The sequence below is a fragment of the Heptranchias perlo genome, chromosome 28, assembly GCF_035084215.1.
Source record: "Heptranchias perlo isolate sHepPer1 chromosome 28, sHepPer1.hap1, whole genome shotgun sequence".
In the NCBI taxonomy this organism is placed as follows: Eukaryota; Metazoa; Chordata; class Chondrichthyes; order Hexanchiformes; family Hexanchidae; genus Heptranchias; species Heptranchias perlo.
This window is the reverse complement of record NC_090352.1, coordinates 20,267,868-20,287,932: the sequence shown is the minus strand read 5'-3', so window position 1 is coordinate 20,287,932 and position 20,065 is coordinate 20,267,868. Positions and strand designations below refer to the sequence as shown.

At 47.3% G+C, this 20,065-nt stretch overlaps 1 long non-coding RNA gene and 1 pseudogene across 2 annotated transcripts in view; one reads left to right on the top strand and one right to left on the bottom strand.

The window, feature by feature from the left end:
* The window catches only part of LOC137344903 (uncharacterized), an 82,870-nt gene that overhangs the window by 8,823 nt on the left and 53,982 nt on the right, over nucleotides 1-20,065 (bottom strand). The gene's annotated exons all lie outside the window — the stretch shown is intronic.
* Nucleotides 18,505-18,686, top strand: LOC137299299 (U2 spliceosomal RNA; annotated as a pseudogene).

Below are 20,065 nucleotides of genomic sequence, written 5' to 3'. Positions count from 1 at the left end.
CGCTTGATGACCTTGAGGTCTTCGTCTCTTCCCCCCACCAGCCAGCTACTGCTTTCTGCCGGAAATGGCCAAGCAGCTGACAGGAGGCATTCAAATAAGACCTGGCAGTTAAGATCTGCTGGGCCTCCGACGAAGACTCCCGTGTGAGCTTGCCGTCTGCTGCCACGGGCTTCCTGCCGGCAGTTGAAATCGGACCTAAAGTATCTGTGCGGAGTATCCAATGAGGACAAACAATGGACTGTCTCTTGGGCAGCCAGACATGGTTATAAAACAACAATTAAAATGTAGTTAGGAACATAGGAACAAGAGTAAGCCATTCAGACCTATAAACCTGTTCCGCCATTCAATTAAATCATGGCTGATCTGTATCTCAACTCCATCTACTTCGACCAAACATCCAGATTGGATAAGTAAACAAGGGCGAATTTCCTGCAGCCAACTACATATAATACTCAACAGACTAATTTTTCCACAGAACAAAGGAAATATCACGCAGACGTCCGAGAGATAAAGCTGGCTGTTGCTATTTTTGATACAAATTTATCTAACCATTTAACATCATATGAGAACAAAGACAGAAAAATCCCTAATTTTGTCACAGCACTGTGACATAGTAGTGAAGGTAGTGACCCTCACTGCCACTTGTGCAGTGCAGAGAATTTACTATCCATGCAAATCATCGTGAGCTAGATGGCACAGGAAAGTAACAGACTCCCTGCTGTGCCAATGCCTCATTATTCACTCTTCCTCTGTGAGGTCCAGATGCCTGTGTATTACAATAGATCCGCTCTCTGTGGTAGTTGCTTGTGTGAGTGATGAACCTTTGCATTCCCAGCACACCTACTGCTTGAACGGCTGTTGCTGCATTATGTAATAGCCGGCAATGGGGATGAAAATTATGCAGCGCTGTTCACTGCAATTAGTGCTCTGCTTATGCCTTGAAATCTTTCCCTGCATTCACAAAACAAACTCACAGGCATAACTGAGTAATTAGGCTAACCGTTGTATATTCCACCCTGAGCAATACTGCTCAGGTTTGTCTTGATTGTACTTTAATCATTCTTAACTAGCACTTTTTTGTGGGCCTCAAACACATTTTAGGTTTGATGTGGAGATGCCGATGATGGACTGGGGTTGACAATTGTAAACAATTTTACAACACCAAGTTATAGTCCAACAATTTTATTTGAAATTCACAAGCTTTCGGAGGCTTCCTCCTTCCTCAGGTGAATGTGGAAATGAAATCCTCGAACCCTTCGCATTTATAAATCACAGAACAATACCTGGTGATTACAGATAGTCTTTCCAACTGCCCGTTGCCAAGGCAATCACAGTGTGCAGACAGAGAGGTGTTACCTACAAGGCCACCGAATATACAAACAACCAAAAAAAAACAGAGAGAGAGAGAGAGGCAGAAACATAGAAACATCTGGAAGGAAGAGAAAGACAGCAAATGACCCGTTATATTAAAAACAGATAACATTTGTTCGCTGATGGGGTTACGTGTAGCGTGACATGAACCCAAGATCCCGGTTGAGGCTGTCCTCATGGGTGCAGAACTTGGCTATCAATTTCTGCTCGACGATTTTGCGTTGTCGTGTGTCTCGAAGGCCGCCTTGGAGTACGCTTACCTGAAGGTCGATGGCTGAATGTCCTTGACTGCTGAAGTGTTCCCTGACTGGGAGGGAACCCTCCTGTCTGGCGATTGTTGCGCGGTGTCCGTTCATCCGTTGTCGCAGCGTCTGCATGGTCTCGCCAATGTACCATGCTCTGGGGCATCCTTTCCTGCAATGTATGAGGTAGACAATGTTGGCCGAGTCACAGGAGTATGAACCATGCACCTGGTGGGTGGTGTCCTCTCGTGTGATGGTGGTATCTGTGTCGATGATCTGGCATGTCTTGCAGAGATTACCGTGGCAGGGTTGTGTGGTGTCGTGGACGCTGTTCTCCTGAAAGCTGGGTAATTTGCTGCGAATGATGGTCTGTTTGAGGTTGGGTGGCTGTTTAAAGGCAAGTAGTGGAGGTGTGGGAATGGCCATCGCGAGGTTTTCATCGTCATTGATGACATGTTGAAGGCTGTGGAGAACATGGCGTAGTTTCTCCGCTCCGGAGAAGTACTGGACGACGAAGGGTACTCTGTTGGTTGCGTCCCGTGTTAGTCTTCTGAGGAGGTCTATGCGATTTTTCGCTGTGGCCCGTCGGAACTGTCGATCGATGAGTCGAGCGTCATATCCCGTTCTTACTAGGGCGTCTTTCAGTGTCTGTAGGTGTCCATCGCGTTCCTCCTCGTCTGAGCAGACCCTGTGTATTCGCAGGGCCTGTCCATAGGGGATGGCCTCTTTGACGTGGTTAGGGTGGAAGCTGGAAAAGTGGAGCATCGTGAGGTTGTCCGTGGGCTTGCGGTAGAGTGAGGTGCTGAGGTGCCCGTCTTTGATGGAGATTCGTGTGTCCAAGAAAGAAACTGATTCTGAGGAGTAGTCCATGGTGAGCTTGATGGTGGGATGGAACTTGTTGATGTTGTCGTGTAGTCTCTTTAGTGATTCTTCGCCGTGGGTCCATAGAAAGAAAATGTCGTTGATGTATCTGGTTGGTGGTTGGAGGTCCTGTGCAGTGAAGAAGTCCTGCTCGAACTTGTGCATGAAAATGTTGGCGTATTTACCCAAACACACGGAACAGCCATGGGGACCAAATTCGCACCCCAATGCGCCAACATTTTCATGCACAAGTTCGAGCAGGACTTCTTCACTGCACAGGACCTCCAACCAACACTATACACCAGATACATCGACGACATTTTCTTTCTATGGACCCACGGCGAAGAATCACTAAAGAGACTACATGACAACATCAACAAGTTCCATCCCACCATCAAGCTCACCATGGACTACTCCTCAGAATCAGTTTCTTTCTTGGACACACGAATCTCCATCAAAGACGGGCACCTCAGCACCTCACTCTACCGCAAGCCCACAGACAACCTCACGATGCTCCACTTTTCCAACTTCCACCCTAACCACGTCAAAGAGGCCATCCCCTATGGACAGGCCCTGCGAATACACAGGGTCTGCTCAGACGAGGAGGAACGCGATGGACATCTACAGACGCTGAAAGATGCCCTAGTAAGAACGGGATATTACGCTCGACACATCGATCGACAGTTCCGACGGGCCACAGCGAAAAATTGCATAGACCTCCTCAGAAGACTAACACGGGACGCAACCAACAGAGTACCCTTCGTCGTCCAGTGCCTCCCTGGAGTGGAGAAACTACGCCATGTTCTCCGCAGCCTTCAACATGTCATCAATGACAACGAACACCTCGCTATGGCCATCCCCACACCTCCACTACTTGCCTTTAAACAGCCACCCAACCTCAAACAGACCATCGTTTGCTGCAAATTACCCAGCTTTCAGGAGAACAGCGTCCACGGCACCACACAACCCTGCCACGGTAACCTCTGCAAGACATGCCAGATCATCGACACAGATACCACCATCACACGAGAGGACACCGCCCACCAGGTGCATGGTTCATACTCCTGTGACTCGGCCAACGTTGTCTACCTCATACGTTGCAGGAAAGGATGCCCCAGAGCATGGTACATTGGCGAGACCATGCAGACTCTGCGACAACGGATGAACGGACACCGCGCAACAATCGCCAGACAGGTGGGTTCCCTCCCAGTCGGGGAACACTTCAGCAGTCAAGGACATTCAGCCAATGACCTTCGGGTAAGCGTACTCCAAGGCAGCCTTCGAGACACACGACAACGCAAAATCGTCGAGCAGAAATTGATAGCCAAGTTCCGCACCCATGAAGACGGCCTCAACCGGGATCTTGGGTTCATGTCACGCTACACATAACCCCACCAGCGAACAAATGTTATCTGTTTTTAATATAACGGGTCATTTGCTGTCTTTCTCTTCCTTCTAGATGTTTCTATGTTTCTGCCTCTCTCTCTCTGTTTTTATATTCGGTTGTTTGTATATTCGGTGGCCTTGTAGGTAACACCTCTCTGTCTGCACACTGTGATTGCCTTGGCAATGGGCAGTTGGAAAGACTATCTGTAATCACCAGGTATTGTTCTGTGATTTATAAATGCGAAGGGTTCGAGGATTTCATTTCCACATTCACCTGAGGAAGGAGGAAGCCTCCGAAAGCTTGTGAATTTCAAATAAAATTGTTGGACTATAACTTGGTGTTGTAAAATTGTTTACATTTTAGGTTGGCAGCAAGCAGCTGAGTAGAGAAAATACCAGAAAAAAAATGCTACCACTAAGTGCCAGTCTTGTTCACCTCTTTACTCGCATCTACTCTTTGTTAAACTTACCCATGGAGAGAAATATAGCTCCTAATGACATAAGTGAAGACTCAGAATACGTCAGGCTCACAGTCAGGCACCAGATGAGCTGTCATTTTGCATCAATAGCTTGTGATTTATGCATCCTGCAATAAATCACTCCTTCTTCATTCTTCCTGCACAAACGGAATACCTATCGACAGGAAAAGAGTAAAGGTTGCTGCTTTCCCTGGATATTCTCCAGTAAATTTGAACTAGGAAGTACAGGACTATAAGGACCATATTGTGGTGATTGTATCTACAAAGCAGCCACATGTCTGCTAGGAAGAGAATTCACATCCTGTAGATTATATCTGAGTGGAAAAAATGAAGGCACCTGGCCAATGGAGACCACTAATTGATTTTTGTGGATTCTCTCTACTGGCTCAGTCTTTCCCTGAAAGGCCACATGGGGTTACATGTGACATTGTTCCTGCCTGATTCAACAGTTTATTTAACCTTTTATTTATTTTTACTGGCTCTGGGAGAGGGATGGAGCTGTTAAGGTCACTGCTATTTCACATTTACTAAAACATTAGTAACCCATGGACAGAAACAGTATATAGAAAACTAAAAGGAAAATAAAAAAATCAGGGTGCTATTTCAATTGGCATTGCAATCTAGGTGTTGACTTGAATCATCAAGGAAGAAATTGTATAACCTGTACTTAAGGTTTGTTCTGGTTTGCATTCACTCTCAGGAGCGGGTAGATTAGTTCTGCTGCTACCTCCTGGTGTTTTACATGGGCAATGATCTTGGAAACTGAAGTATTTCTGTCGGACAAGCAGGAGGTACATTTACTTATAACATTGGTGGCTTATTGCCAATTGATTATTTCTGAAATTGGCTGGCTTTTCCTTGCCTCCTGAAATCACATGTTGCATCCCAGTATGGCAACTCTGTCTCATGAAGCTTGCAATACTTTTTCCACATCAGGAAGTCTCCATATAATAGAGCCATTGTGTTGTCCGAATCATTAAAAGATAACTTAAAGGCTTCCTAATGGCTGAGTGGGTAAATGTACTGCATGGCGTGGTACTGAGCTACACAGACTACCATGGTCCCATGATCTACTCCTGATCTGTATTGATCTTAGCTGGGGTGGCTGTGGGGTAATATAATTGTCTCAGAGTCCCCAGGTAGGGAAAGGGGGTAAAAAACACCCATTGCTGATTAGTATTCAGTGACCCTTGCTGGAAAGTGTGTGTATATATATATTATATATATAATGTGTGAATATGTATGTTGGTTGAGGGCAGTATTGGGCTCAACTGTGATCCTCTGTCCACAGTCAAGTAACTTGGCAAAGCTTGTTGGCTCGGCTCACACATGAAGAATGGCCACTTGGGGACAGGGAGCTGCTCATGCCCATGGAACCAAATCCTAAGACAATCAGAAGAGGAGGTAAGAAAATCAAGGCTGGGGAGAGAGAAATAAACATGCAGAATCAGTAAATGTGTTGTGTAAACAAAATACAGGGCAGGACTCACTGGTTCATTGAATGAGCTAGGCTTTCATGAGTTGCTGGTCCTTTTGGCTCATAAATCACCCACCCAGCGTCACTTGATGGTTTATTTTTTCAAAAATCAACAGCCGGGAACTTAGTTTCTTGCCAGAAAGCGGCGTGAAGTGGGCGGCACGCCTGAAGCGCGAGCCCAAAGACATCGGCCAGAGACTCACCCCAAATTGGACCCCGGGCCTCATTTACATTAAACCCGCGGACTGCGAACACCGATTGGGCGTCCTGATGCACCTCGCTGGTCAGGTCCCTGGAAAATTTGGCCATCTGCAACGGATCCAGTTTGCAGGTAGGTTGGGGGGGGGGGGGGGGGTGGAGGAGGGCGGGGGCGGGAAGTGAACGGGAGGAGGACAAGCCCAAGCCGCTAGCGGCCCTAAGTATTGCTGTGGAGCCAGGAAGAAGACTTCTGCTCTTCCTGCTGCCACATTAATGTAAGAATAACATTTTTTACTTACTTTTCTGTCGGCGACCTCCAGCGGTCCCTTTAAGGACCGCTGGTTAGATGCTTGTAGACTGAGTAAAACTGAGCGGAGTATACTCATGCACGCTTCACCCAGTTTATGCCGAATTTGGCAGCAGGGTTCTAAAACATGCATTAAGCCCCTGATTAGCATAACATGTTTTAGGCTGGTGCCCTGGACACTTGCAAGTCATCAGCTGCCAAATCGGACTTCCAAGGAAGATTGGGCACTCAAGAAATTCGTCCCCCAACTCCAATTTTTAGCCTAAAGAATCGGCACGATGGGAAACAATTTCTTCCCCATTGACTCTTGTTCACACTGGAACTCTTCTCTTCCCCACCCCTTGATTCACACTGGAATTCTTCTCTTCCCCACCCCTTGAATCACACTGGAATTCTTCTCGTCCCCACCCCTCGATTCACACTGGAACTCTTCTCTTCCCCACCCCTCGATTCACACTGGAACTCTTCTCTTCCCCACCCCTTGATTCACACTGGAACTCTTCTCCTCCCCACCCCTCGATTCACACTGGAACTCTTCTCTTCCCCACCCCTCGATTCACACTGGAACTCTTCTCTTCCCCACCCCTTGATTCACACTGGAACTCTTCTCCTCCCCACCCCTTGATTCACACTGGAATTCTTCTCTTCCCCACCCCTTGATTCACACTGGAACTCTTCTCCTCCCCACCCCTTGATTCACACTGGAACTCTTCTCCTCCCCACCCCTTGATTCACACTGGAACTCTTCTCTTCCCCACCCCTCGATTCACACTGGAACTCTTCTCTTCCCCACCCCTCGATTCACACTGGAACTCTTCTCCTCCCCACCCCTTGATTCACACTGGAATTCTTCTCTTCCCCACCCCTCGATTCACACTGGAACTCTTCTCTTCCCCACCCCTCGATTCACACTGGAACTCTTCTCCTCCCCACCCCTTGATTCACACTGGAATTCTTCTCTTCCCCACCCCTTGAATCACACTGGAATTCTTCTCGTCCCCACCCCTTGATTCACACTGGAATTCTTCTCTTCCCCACCCCTCGATTCACACTGGAACTCTTCTCTTCCCCACCCCTCGATTCACACTGGAACTCTTCTCTTCCCCACCCCTCGATTCACACTGGAACTCTTCTCTTCCCCACCCCTTGATTCACACTGGAACTCTTCTCTTCCCCACCCCTTGATTCACACTGGAACTCTTCTCCTCCCCACCCCTTGATTCACACTGGAATTCTTCTCTTCCCCACCCCTTGATTCACACTGGAACTCTTCTCCTCCCCACCCCTTGATTCACACTGGAATTCTTCTCGTCCCCACCCCTCAATTCACACTGGAATTCTTCTCTTCCCCACCCCTCGATTCACACTGGAACTCTTCTCCTCCCCACCCCTTGATTCACACTGGAATTCTTCTCTTCCCCACCCCTCGATTCACACTGGAACTCTTCTCTTCCCCACCCCTCAATTCACACTGGAATTCTTCTCTTCCCCACCCCTCGATTCACACTGGAACTCTTCTCCTCCCCACCCCTTGATTCACACTGGAATTCTTCTCTTCCCCACCCCTTGATTCACACTGGAACTCTTCTCTTCCCCACCCCTTGATTCACACTGGAACTCTTCTCCTCCCCACCCCTTGATTCACACTGGAACTCTTCTCCTCCCCACCCCTCGATTCACACTGGAACTCTTCTCTTCCCCACCCCTTGATTCACACTGGAACTCTTCTCCTCCCCACCCCTTGATTCACACTGGAATTCTTCTCCTCCCCACCCCTCGATTCACACTGGAACTCTTCTCCTCCCCACCCCCCAATTCACACTGGAACTCTTCTCTGCCCCATCCCTCAATTCATGCTGGAACTCTTCTCCTCCCCACCCCTTGATTCACACTGGTACTCTTCTCCCCCTCTCCCCTTTGTTTACATTGGCATGATGAGGATCAATTCCTGCCCCATTGAGTTTTGTTCACATTGGCACTCTTGTCCCCTTAGTCCACCCCAGAATCCTTCAACCCTGCCCCCTCACCAGTCCTACTGGTGATATTGCTGATGTTCAGGGGGCTAGAACTCAACTGTACACTGTGGGTGGAAATTCCTGACTTTGCAAAGCTATTGGGACATTCCCACCCATAGTGTGCAGCGTGCTCCATCCTGGAGAAACAGCAGCAGGAGGTCAGATCTGGGAGTGGTGGAAGTAGAAGGGCACTGATTTAACAATAATAACTGTCTCATAAATTCGACCCATTGATTGCTGAGAACACAAACAGACATGGAGAGTGTTGTGGTACTATGGGCAGACTGTGTATTTCCCAAATCTCAATGCACAGTCCAGCAACCCAGTTCAAAAGTCCCAACCAAGTGCTTTATTTTGCAATGTTTGGACATTTTTCGGTAAAGAACTTTTAAAATCCCTTCAGACGACGTGTCGTAAATCCATGATGAGTGGAAGGGGTGGGTGGGGGGTGTTGGTGGCGAGGATTGCATATCAGTGTAAGTATCAAGGTGAGTCTCTCTGGGACCTCGGCCCACCGACCCCACCATAGTTTGCGGGGCCATGGGAGGTCCTCTGATTTAAATTCCATGGCAGGTGTCCGCACCATTGGGTGTTCATCTAAAGCACCCGCCTGCCAAGAGAGCAGATGGTCCAGTGGAAGTGTGATCAGCCATAGCGGGGAGGGGGGGGCGGGGTTGGACCAGGTGCCCTTGGAAACATTTCCAAGATTCTCTCCACACTGCTTCTAAATATTTTTCTCCCTCCTCCCAAAAGAATCCATTTTTTTCTCTGGGGGTCCAGGCCATGATCCCAGCCTGGACCCCTACGTGGGACCCACTTCCAGCATTTAGCGGTATGGTACAATGCATACTGCCACTGACCCTACACCAAGATCCTCCTCAGCCCAGGGACATAGGAACTCCCAATGTAATAAGTCCTCACCCTGGCCCTGCCTCCTCTTAGCCTGGTTTAGGGCGGGGGAAGGGTCTGCCTTAAACAAGTCACCCTAGAATCCCTAACAAAAGCCAGATTCCAGCTATCCAGGTTCCAGCCTCATTTTTGGCCCTTCCAGCACCCCCCCCCCCCCCCCCCCCCACTGAAGCTGCAGCAGATTATCGGCCCCAAATCGTCATCATTGAGCAGTAATGTAACTGGAAGTGTTAACCTTCAGTCTAAGTAAGGTAGGTCAAATGCATTTACTGCAGTGCTGATTTTACTGAGTGCCATCTGAGCACCTGAGTAATATGATCTTTCATCATATTGTCTTCAGAAGCTTAGAATCATAGAAAGGTTACAGCAGAGAAGGTGGCCATTCGGCCCATCGAGTCCGTGCTGGCTCGTGCAAGAGCAATCCAGCTAGTCCCATTCCCCCACCCTATCCCCATAGCCTTGCAAATTTTTTCCTTTCAAGTACTTATACAAGCTTTTAAAAGGGAACTGGATATGTGCGCTGTGAATGGATAGCAAGATCAATTAGAGTGCAACAAAAGAGAAATGAAATGACTTTAGCAAAGTATTAATGCTAAGATATCATCTCAATCAATGTTGCAGATAATAAAAAAAAGCTGGATATCTTCAATAAAAACTGCAAACACTGGAAATGCACTGTAGGCCAATCAGGATCTAAAGAAGAACTATAGGTTAACATTTTTGGTGGAAACTATAGAATCATAGAAAGGTTACAGCATGGAGGGAGGCCATTCGGCCCATCAAGTCCGCGACGGCTCTATGTAAGAGCAATCTAGCTAGTCCCACTCCCACGCCCTTTTCCCGTAGCCCTGCAAATTTTTTCCTTTCAAGTACTTATCCAGTTCCCTTTTGAAGGCCGTGACTGAATCTGCCTCCACCACCCCCTCGGGCAGTGCATTCCAGATGTGTAAAAAAGTTTTTCCTCATGTCACCTTTAGTTCTTTTGCCAATCACCTTAAATCTATGTCCTCTGGTCCTTGACCCTTCCGCCAGTGGGAACAGTTTCTCTCTATCTATTCTGTCTAGACCCTTCTTGGTTTTGAATATCTCTATCAAATTTCCTCTCAACCTTCTCTGTTCCAAGAAGAACAACGCCAGCCTCTCCAATCTATCCATGTAACTAAAGTCCCTCATCCCTGGAATCATTCTAGTAAATCTCTCCTGCACCCTCTCTAAGGCCTTCACATCTTTCCTGAAGTGCGGTGCCCAGAACTGGACACAATACTCCAGTTGTGGCCGAACCAGTGTTTTACAAAAGTTCATCATGACTTCCATACTTTTGTGCTCTATGCCTCTATTTATAAAGCCCAGGATCCCGTATGCTTTTTTAACCCCTTTCTCGACCTGCCCTGCCACCTTCAACAATTTGTGGACATATACCCCCAGATCTCTCTGTTCCTGTACCCCTTTTAGAGTTGTGCCCTCCAGTTTATATTGCCTCTCCTCGTTCTTCCTACCGAAATGTAACACTTCGCATTTGTCTGCGTTAATTTTCATCTGCCATGTGTCCGCCCATGCCACCACCCTGTCTATATCCTCTTGAATTCGATCACTATCCTCCTCACTGTTCACTACCCTTCCAAGTTTTGTGTTATCTGCAAATTTTGAAATTGTGCCCTGTGCACCCAAGTACAAGTCATTAATATACATCAAGAAAAGCAGTGGTCCCAGCACTGACCCTTGGGGAACACCACTTTACACCTCCCACCAGTCCGAAAAACAACCGTTCACCACTACTCTCTGTTTTCTGTCCCTTAGCCAATTCTGTATCCATGTTGCTACTGCCCCCTTTATTCCATGGACCGCAATCTTGATGATAAGCCTACCATGCGGCACTTTACCAAACGTCCTTTGAAAGTCCATATACTCCACATCAACTGCATTGCCCTCATCTACCCTCTCTGTTACCTTATCAAAAAACTCTATCATGTTAGTTAAACACAATTTGCCTTTAACAAATCCATGCTGGCTTTGCCTAATCAATCCACCTTCATCCAATGACTGTTAATTCTGTCCCGGATTATCGTTTCTAAAAGTTTCCCCACCACTGAGGTTAACCTGACTGGCCTATAGCTGCTGGGTTTATTCTTACACCCTTTTTTGAACAAAGGTGTAACATTTGCAATTCTCCAATCCTCTGGCACCACCCCCGTATCTACGGAGGTTTGGAAGATCATGGCCAGTACCTCCATAATTTCCACCCTTACTTCTCTCAGCAACCTAGGATGCAACCCCATCCGGACCGGGTGAATTATCCACTTTAAGTACAGCTAGCCTTTCAAGTACCTCTCCTTTATCAATTTTCAGCCCATCCAGTATCTCAACTATATCTTCCTTTACTGAGACTGTGGCATCATCTTCTTCCTTGGTAAAGACAGATGTGAATTACTCATTTGGTACCTCAGCCTTCCTCCATGAGTAGTTCTCCTTTTTGATCCCTGATTGGCCCCACCCCTCCTCTTACTACCCGTTTACTGTTTATATGTCTGTAGAAGACTTTTGGATTCCCTTTCATTTTGGCCACCAGTCTATTCTCATACTCTCTCTTTGCCTCTCTTATTTCCTTTTTCACTTTCACTCTGAACTTTCTATATTCAGCCTGGTTCTCACTTGTGTTATCAACCTGACATCTGTCATACGCCCCTTTTTTCCGTTTCATCTTACTCACTAAGAGACTCATGGGAATGTGCCTAGACTGTACCTGAACCATCTCCTCCTTAAAGGCCGCCCACTGTTCAATTACAGTTTTGCCTGCCAATCTTTATTCCAATTTACCTGGGCCAGATCTGTTCTCATCCCATTGAAATTGGCCCTTCTCCAATTGAGTATTTTTACTTTATAGTGGTTCGTGTCCTTTTCAATAGCTATTCTAAACCTTATGATACTTTGATCGCTGCTCCCTAAATGCTCCCCCACTGACACTTGCTCCACTTGGCCCACCTCATTCCCTAGAACCAAGTCCAGCAATGCCTCCTTCCTCATTGGGCCGGAAACGTACTGGTCAAGAAAATTATCCTGAACACACTTGAAAAATTCCTCCCCCTCTGTGCCCCTTATATTATTATTGTTATCCCAGTCTATATTAGGATAGTTGAAGTCTCTAGTTATCACTACTCTATAGCTTTTGCACCTCTCTGTAATTTCCCTGCAAATTTGCTCCTCTATATCCATCCCACTAGTTGGTGGCCTATGGAATACACCCAGTAGTGTAATGGCACCTCTTTTATTTCTTAACTCTAACCAAATAGATTCTGTCCTAGACCCCTCCAGGACATCCTCTCTCTCCAGTACTGCAATATTCTCCTTAATCAATACTGCCAACTGCCAACCCCCCGCACCCCCCCACCTCCTTTCTTTCCTTACCTATCTTTCCTGAACACCTTTTATCCAGGAATATTTAGTACCCAATCCTGCTTTTTTTTTTAGCCAGGTCTCCGTTATCGCCACAACATCATATTCCCATGTGGCTATTTGCGCCTGCAGCTCACCAACCTTGTTTACCACACTTTGTGCATTTACACACATGCACTGCAAACCAGTCTTAGACTTTCTTTTCATCTCTTAGTCTGACCCCACCTAATACTGTACTATTACTTGCTTTAGTGCTATTTTTCTCCCCTGATCCTTTGTGCCCCTTGTTTCTCCTTTCCATTGTTACATCCTGGTGCCCATCCCCCTGCCAAATTAGTTTAAATCCCCCCCCCAACACTAGCAAACCTCCCCTTGAGGACACTGGTCCCAGCTCCGTTGAGGTGCAACCCATCCGGCCTGTACAGGTCCCACCTTCCCCAGAACTGGTCCCAATGCCCCAAGAATCTAAAGCCCTCCCTCCTGCACCATCTCACCATCACAGATGCAACTGCTCTATCCTCCTATTCCTATGCTCACTAGCGCGTGGCACCAGGAGTAATCCGGAGATTACTACCTTTGAGGTCCTGCTTCTTAATCTCTTTCCTAACTCCTTAAAATCTGCCTGCAGGATCTCATCCTTCTTTCTACCTATGCCATTGGTACCAATATGGACCACAACCTCTGGGCTGTTCACCCTCTCCCCCGAGAATGTTCTGCAGCGACTCAGTGACATCCTTGACCCTGGCACCCGGGAAGCAACATATCATCCTCTTATCAAAACTTTAACGTTGCTGTTATATGGATCTTTGGCTGCTGGTTTCCATATTTCAGATCTCCCTCAGCAGACGGCCAACTGAGGACAAAACTACCAGATTTTGTTTGACTGGCGATTAGGAATTTTATCACTGGATCTTAGTGCCTGCTGCTATTCCAACTTTGGCTACCAAAAGCTTTCACGAAGTAATTCATTTTATTGCACTCGATAAAATGATGTCAGACAGTAGATACAATGGGCGTCATTTTAGCACCCGCTATCGGGTGCGTTCCTGGCGGGGGGGCTGTGAAAATCGGAGAATCCCGGCACGGTACCGGAACCCGCCCCGAACCTGCGCACTTCCGGGTTCCCCGCTGACGCGCCGGCGTGCGTGCGCAGCCCCTGCTGGTGGGAATCCCGCAGGAAATTAAAGCCAGCGGGGTTCCACTTGAAGGTATTTATTTAGGTATTTCAGGTCATTAACTGACCTGATTAAAGGATTATGTGGGATTTTAGAGCAAACTGGGACTGTTTCCCACACTGGGGGAAACACTCCCAGGTCAAATGGACGTGTTGCAGCTGTCAGCCTGTGGCAGCTGCAAAGGTCCATTTGACAGGTGGTGGGGGAGACCCTCACCCATTGCAGGAGGCCACTCTGTCACTTGGGACAAAGTTTGGCCTCTACCACCCTCCTCCTGACAGTCAAAGTCACCAACCTGCACACTTACCCCGGGGTCCAGAGACATGTACCTACCTTGCGGACCCCCTCAGATGTACATCTTGCGGATGGGGGCCGCCGTAGCTGCAGTCATGACCTCCTCGGAGGGCGAACAGCATCACCAGCCTCACCAGCCTCGCCATCCACGCCGTCTACCTCTGACACGTGGAGCTCCACAACAGAGCGCTGTGACACATCCACCTGTACAGCAGGAGGGAGGGCTACCGCAGAGAGAGATGCGTCGCAGAGGGCACTACCCTCGCCACAGGGTCCACAGACCGAGGCTCAGCTTCCTGAACCTCTCTGAGCAGCAGTGCACACGGAGGCTCAGAGTCACTCGACATGTAGTCGTGGACATCTGCAGCCTCTTCCATGCCGAGCTGCTCCTGGCTGGCCCGAGTACCATCCTCTTACCTGTCGCTGTCAAAGTCACCACTGCCCTCAACAACTTCTCCTCCGCATCCTTCCAGGGTGCAACCGGGGACATCGCCGATGTCTCTCAGTCGTCTGCGCAAAAGCGCCCTGCAAATACACCTACACCCACTCTGCAGTGACACAATGGGTGGCATCAGTTGTGGGTCCTCATAGTGATCCTCAGGAGAGGGCATTATTGCACAAACCAGACAGGATTCGCGAAGACATGGCAGTAGTGGTGCCAATATAATATGTAATGTGAGTTGGTCAGAAATTCAATATAAGTAACATCCATGACAAAACCTCAAACACCCTTGTGCATCCCCTTCATGCTCACGACACGTTTGCCTCACGCTGCCTACTGCACATATGTGATGCATGCCCTGTGGCTGCAGCACAGGTAGTGGCAGGTTGAGTGAGGCTGGCCGTGAAAGAGGTGCACGAGAGGGTGAGTATGAGAGAGAGCCATGAGATTGTATGAGGATTGGGTTGAGTGGTAGTGGCGGGATGAGTACTGGTGAGGTGAGTAAGTGCAGGTAAGATGAGGATGAGGTTTGAGTGGGTATGAGGGGTGATGTGACAGAGTAGTGTTGGCAGTGCTGAAGGAGATGTGGGGTGGGGGCAGTGATGTGACAGACGGAGTGTAGGGGAAAGACTACGTGTACTCACTTTGGCTGACCTACTGAGGTCATTGGAGCACCTCCTGCACTGTATGCAGGTGGGCGATAAGTTGGTTGCGCTGGTGACCTCCTCTGCCACCTCGAGCCAGGCCTTCCTGGTGGCAGAGGCAGGCTGCTTCCTCCCGCACGCCAGGAGGAAGATCTCTGTCCTCCCCCTCCTCCTCACCCCATGTATTGATACCTGGAGTGAGGCATCATTAAACTGGGAGCAGCCTTCCCCCTGGGCTGCTCCATGCTGTAATTTTTTCTATTTGTTGCAGCATCTGTCAGTGGAGGACTGCCCCTTTAAATAGAGCTCCTCCAGCTGACAGATCTTACTGCGCATGCACAGCCCGCCTGACGTGCAGATCAGCAGTGGGGAACCCGGAGGAGCAGGTAAGTGGCTCCAATTAGTGGATTGGATCCTACAATCGTGCGGGGAACTGACTAATTTCACCGGGCGCGTTACCCACGCGCCCGATAGCCCCCCCGCCGAGAACCCGCAGCCCTACTAACATCGGGCCCCATGTTTCCATTCTAAGGCAATCATCTGTGGTGCCTTTATTTGAAGGAAATGTGATACAGTCTGGCAGTTGGCAATCGGACAGACTGATATCGAGGTGCAGAGAATGAAGTTTTTATCTTGATTTGTTTGGCACAGAAGAGAATGTCCAATAGAGTGTTAATTTATTATCAAGGTTACTTGTTGCCATAATTGCTTCCCATAGCTGCTTCCCATAGCAAATATTAATGCAATGCTTGAGGCATCACCCAGATGTCAGCAAATTTATCCATTCTGTGACTGAGATAAACAGACCAAAATGTGATAGGGACAGTCTGCATCTGTACTCAGTTAGCTGATCTTAGTTAGAGAGGCGGTAGAGGTGTTACAACTGGGCTCCAAGACTTTGAGAGTAAATCAGTCAGTGTTTTCGCATCTAATGACTATCCAGTGACCTGTGCTTGTAGATGTCAGGTGAAGACAGGATCATTGCGACGTTCCCTGTCGTTAAATAGCCTGCCAACACTCGCTGGCAAAGCTTACGTACAATGGTCATTTGTATGAGTTACTGGAGGATTTCCAGCACCCATGGAACTTTACCCCAGTAAGGATCAATGCCTTCAAGAGAGGAGTGGAGGCAAGAGAAAAAAAATAGTTGTCACACCTTATACAACTACTGTGATCTATAATATCCACCACTGAGTACAGTAAGTTTTCAAATATAATTCTTTTAACAAGCGCTTCTTACACACGCCTGACCTCTTAATATTCCTAATGGTCTTTGTGCTCGTTTTTAAAAATAATTCTTCTGTGCCTGCTCCTCTAACTTGGGAATGAAATAGCTGACTTTTTACTGCACCCTGTGAAGCTTTTTGCTCATGAACATTTGATGAAATTCAAGTGGGTCAATGCAAGACTGAAATGGGCGGAAAAGTCACTGTGCATTTCTCTGGTTGTTTCTGAATGGTAATTCGTGGTGCTGGACATTAGACAATGGGATCATCTCAGCTTCAAGAAACCAAAGTGCGGCCATCATTTTTAAAACACAGAAACATAGAAAATAGGAGCAGGAGTAGACCATTCGGCCCTTCGAGCCTGCTCTGCCATTCAATATGATCATGGCTGATTCTCTATTTCAATACCATATTCCCGCTCTCTCCCCATACCCCTTGATGCCTTTTGTGTCTAGAAATCTATCTAGCTCCTTCTTAAATATATTCAGTGACTTGGCCTCCACAGTCTTCTGTGGTAGAGAATTCAACGGGTTCACCACCCTCTGAGTGAAGAAATTTCTCCTCATCTCAGTCCTAAATGTCCTACCCCGTATCCTGAGACTGTGACCCCTCGTTCTGGACCCCCCCAGCCAGGGGAAACATCCTTCCTGCATCCAGTCTGTCTAGCCCTGTCAGAATTTTATATATTTCAATGAGATCCCCTCTCATTCTTCTAGTGAATACAGGCCGAGTCGACCCAATCTCTCTTCATACAATAGTCCTGCCATCCAAGGATCAGTCTGGTGAACCTTTGTTGCACTCCATCTATGGCAAGTATATCCTTTCTTAGGTAAGAAGACCAAAACTGCACACAGTACTCCAGGTGTGGTCTCACTTAGGCCCTGTATAACTGCAGTAAGACATCCTTGCTCCTATACTCAAATCCTCTTGCAATGAAGGCCAACATATCATTTGCCTTCCTAACTGCTTGCTGCACCTGCATGTTTGCTTTCAGTGACTGGTGTACAAGGACACCCAGGTCCCTTTGTACATCAACATTCCCCAATCAATCACCATTTAAATAATACTCTGCCTTTCTGTTTTTCCTTCCGAAGTAGATAATTTCACATTAATCCACATTATACTGCATCTGCCATGTATTTGCACTCACTCAACTTGTCTAAATCGCCTTGAAGCCTCTTTGCATCCTTCTCACAACTCACGATCCCACCTAGTTTTGTGTCATCAGCAAACTTGGAAATATTACATTTGGTTCCCTCATCCAAATCATTGATATATATTGTGAATAGCTGGGGCCCAAGCACTGATTCCTACGGTACCCCACTAGTCACTGCCTGCCACCAGGATACTTAATACTGCCAAGAAATTCCAGAATAAAAATATTGTAGAATGATCGGGCATTGCTTGCCAACACTTGATGGAACAACTTCTCCCAGATGCATTGAGTAAAATGGCAGCTTCACTGCTGTAGAGTGGCTGCAGATATATTATCAATTGATTTGGGGACAGATGGTGCACTACAATACAAATGGTAATAAAATATCAATTTTGCTTTGCTCCATCAAACAAGTTGGTCTCAGGCTTAGAACTAGAGACGGTATGTGATAAAACACAGCCAATGTTTTTTTTCAATTGCAGCCCTTTTCTACCTGGTAACTAAATATGAGTAGGAAAAGAATATATTTATTAGGTAAACCGAACTGCATAGAATGTTGGGGTTTATTGAATCAAAGGCATTCTTAAGGTCAAAGTATACAATGCCATAAATATTCCCATTGTCAAGAGGCCAATTCAGTGATTCAAGGTGAGAAGGGGATATATCATTTGGCTTCATATGTTATTGATTTATTCCTCTGGATTATTAACTATTCAAGGATGAAAAAACACCTAAACAAGGCATTACATTTCAGCTATTAAAAATGGAAAGTAGAAAAAAAATTCTTTATGAAAATCATTCGGCAATCATAATCAGTCCCTAAGTGGGGTATTATGGGACCTTTGCAATTGTTGCATGAATTAAGAGTGGTACAGTCACCAAGTGGTAAGGCATGGGCTCATGAACTGAAACTGGCATTCCCTCAATACATGACCCATTTTACAACATGACAACAAAAAAAAATGTTCTTATCAGTTTAATATCTGATACGTCCCCTATCTGAGCACCATATATTAAATTGATTTTTGGAACAGGGAGATGGAATAGGGGCTTGCTGCGTCCACTCCACGCATCGACCCAGTATTGCAGTGTCTCTGGGAATGGTGCACCTCCCTGTGGGGAGATATTCAAAATGAAAAACAGGTTTTTCCAGCGTCTCTGTACGTGTGTATGTATTATTACTGCGAATAAAGCTGATATATTGCACTTAAAAATAGACATATCAGCACTCTTTGCTGTTACATGAGCATGCCAGTAATCACAATCTGAGTGAATAAGTCAGCACCAAATAAATGCATCCTTTACTGTATGATTCTCACCTTCATGAATAACAAAGTGCCATTCTGTTTTAATCCAATAATTGCAAAGTGTATAGAAGCTAACCTTCACTTTTGTTCTGTGTTTCCCCAGGCTGCCTACATGTGCCTTTCTTTCAATTGTTCTAGTACTTTTTCCAAGTGCAACCCGTGGGCCAGGATCACAGGAGGTGAAAAGGTCACGGGACTCAGGTGGCCTTCATCTCATGGCAACATGCTCCTGGCAGGAAGCCACTGTTGGCTGCATCTCTGGAGTATGCTCCTGTATAGCATCCCTTGTTCCACTGGCATAGTGCTCTGAAGAGGAAGGCTGGGGTCCTGGCATGTGCTGCTGTCTCGAGATACAGAAGTCTCAGGCAGGTGGACTCCAGATATCGGCTTTCTACTGGGTCCTGGATCTGTACCCCCACTGATCAGCGGGAAGGCTGGTCTAATGACGGGTATCAAATCCTGAAAGCCCTGAGAGACAGCAGTATGCATCATGGTCCCCATGGTTTGGGAGCCGCTGTGCATGCTCACTCTCTATTCTGTCCCCAATCCTAGCAGAACTGCAGTCTGTGCTTCCACAGAGGTGGAAGCACCAACTGGTCCCTGGTCATTTCTTAGCTGGGGATCTGCTGCAGATTCCAATGAAGCTGCAGCTCTCTCCATTGATTCCTGCAATGGACAAAGCTTCCAAGATGTTGCCGCAAAGGAGAGCTATAGACTCGCGAGCCCCACCTATCAGTTGTCGCATATCCTCGGACACTGAGCTCAAAACCTGTATGTAAGTACGATGTTCCTCAAACATCCTTCTTGTCAGGTGACTATCCATGAGTTCTGGGTCCTACGACTCCAAAGCCATAGGCAGCCTTCTACTCAGTTCCACTGGGAAGGTAGCACATCCTTACCCACTTCCCAGTTCATCGACTCCCTTGTGATCTGAGAATCACCTGGTGCTACATCCTCACTAACACTGTCTAATCAAGCCCGCTTGATTGGCACCCTATCCACCACCCTAAACATTCACTCCCTTCACCACCGGCGCACTGTGGCTGCAGTGTGCACCATCCACAGGATGCACTGCAGCAACTCGCCAAGGCTTCTTCGAAAGCACCTCCCAAACCTGCGATAACTACCACCTAGAAGGACAAGGGCAGCAGGTACATGGGAACACCACCACCTGCACGTTCCCCTC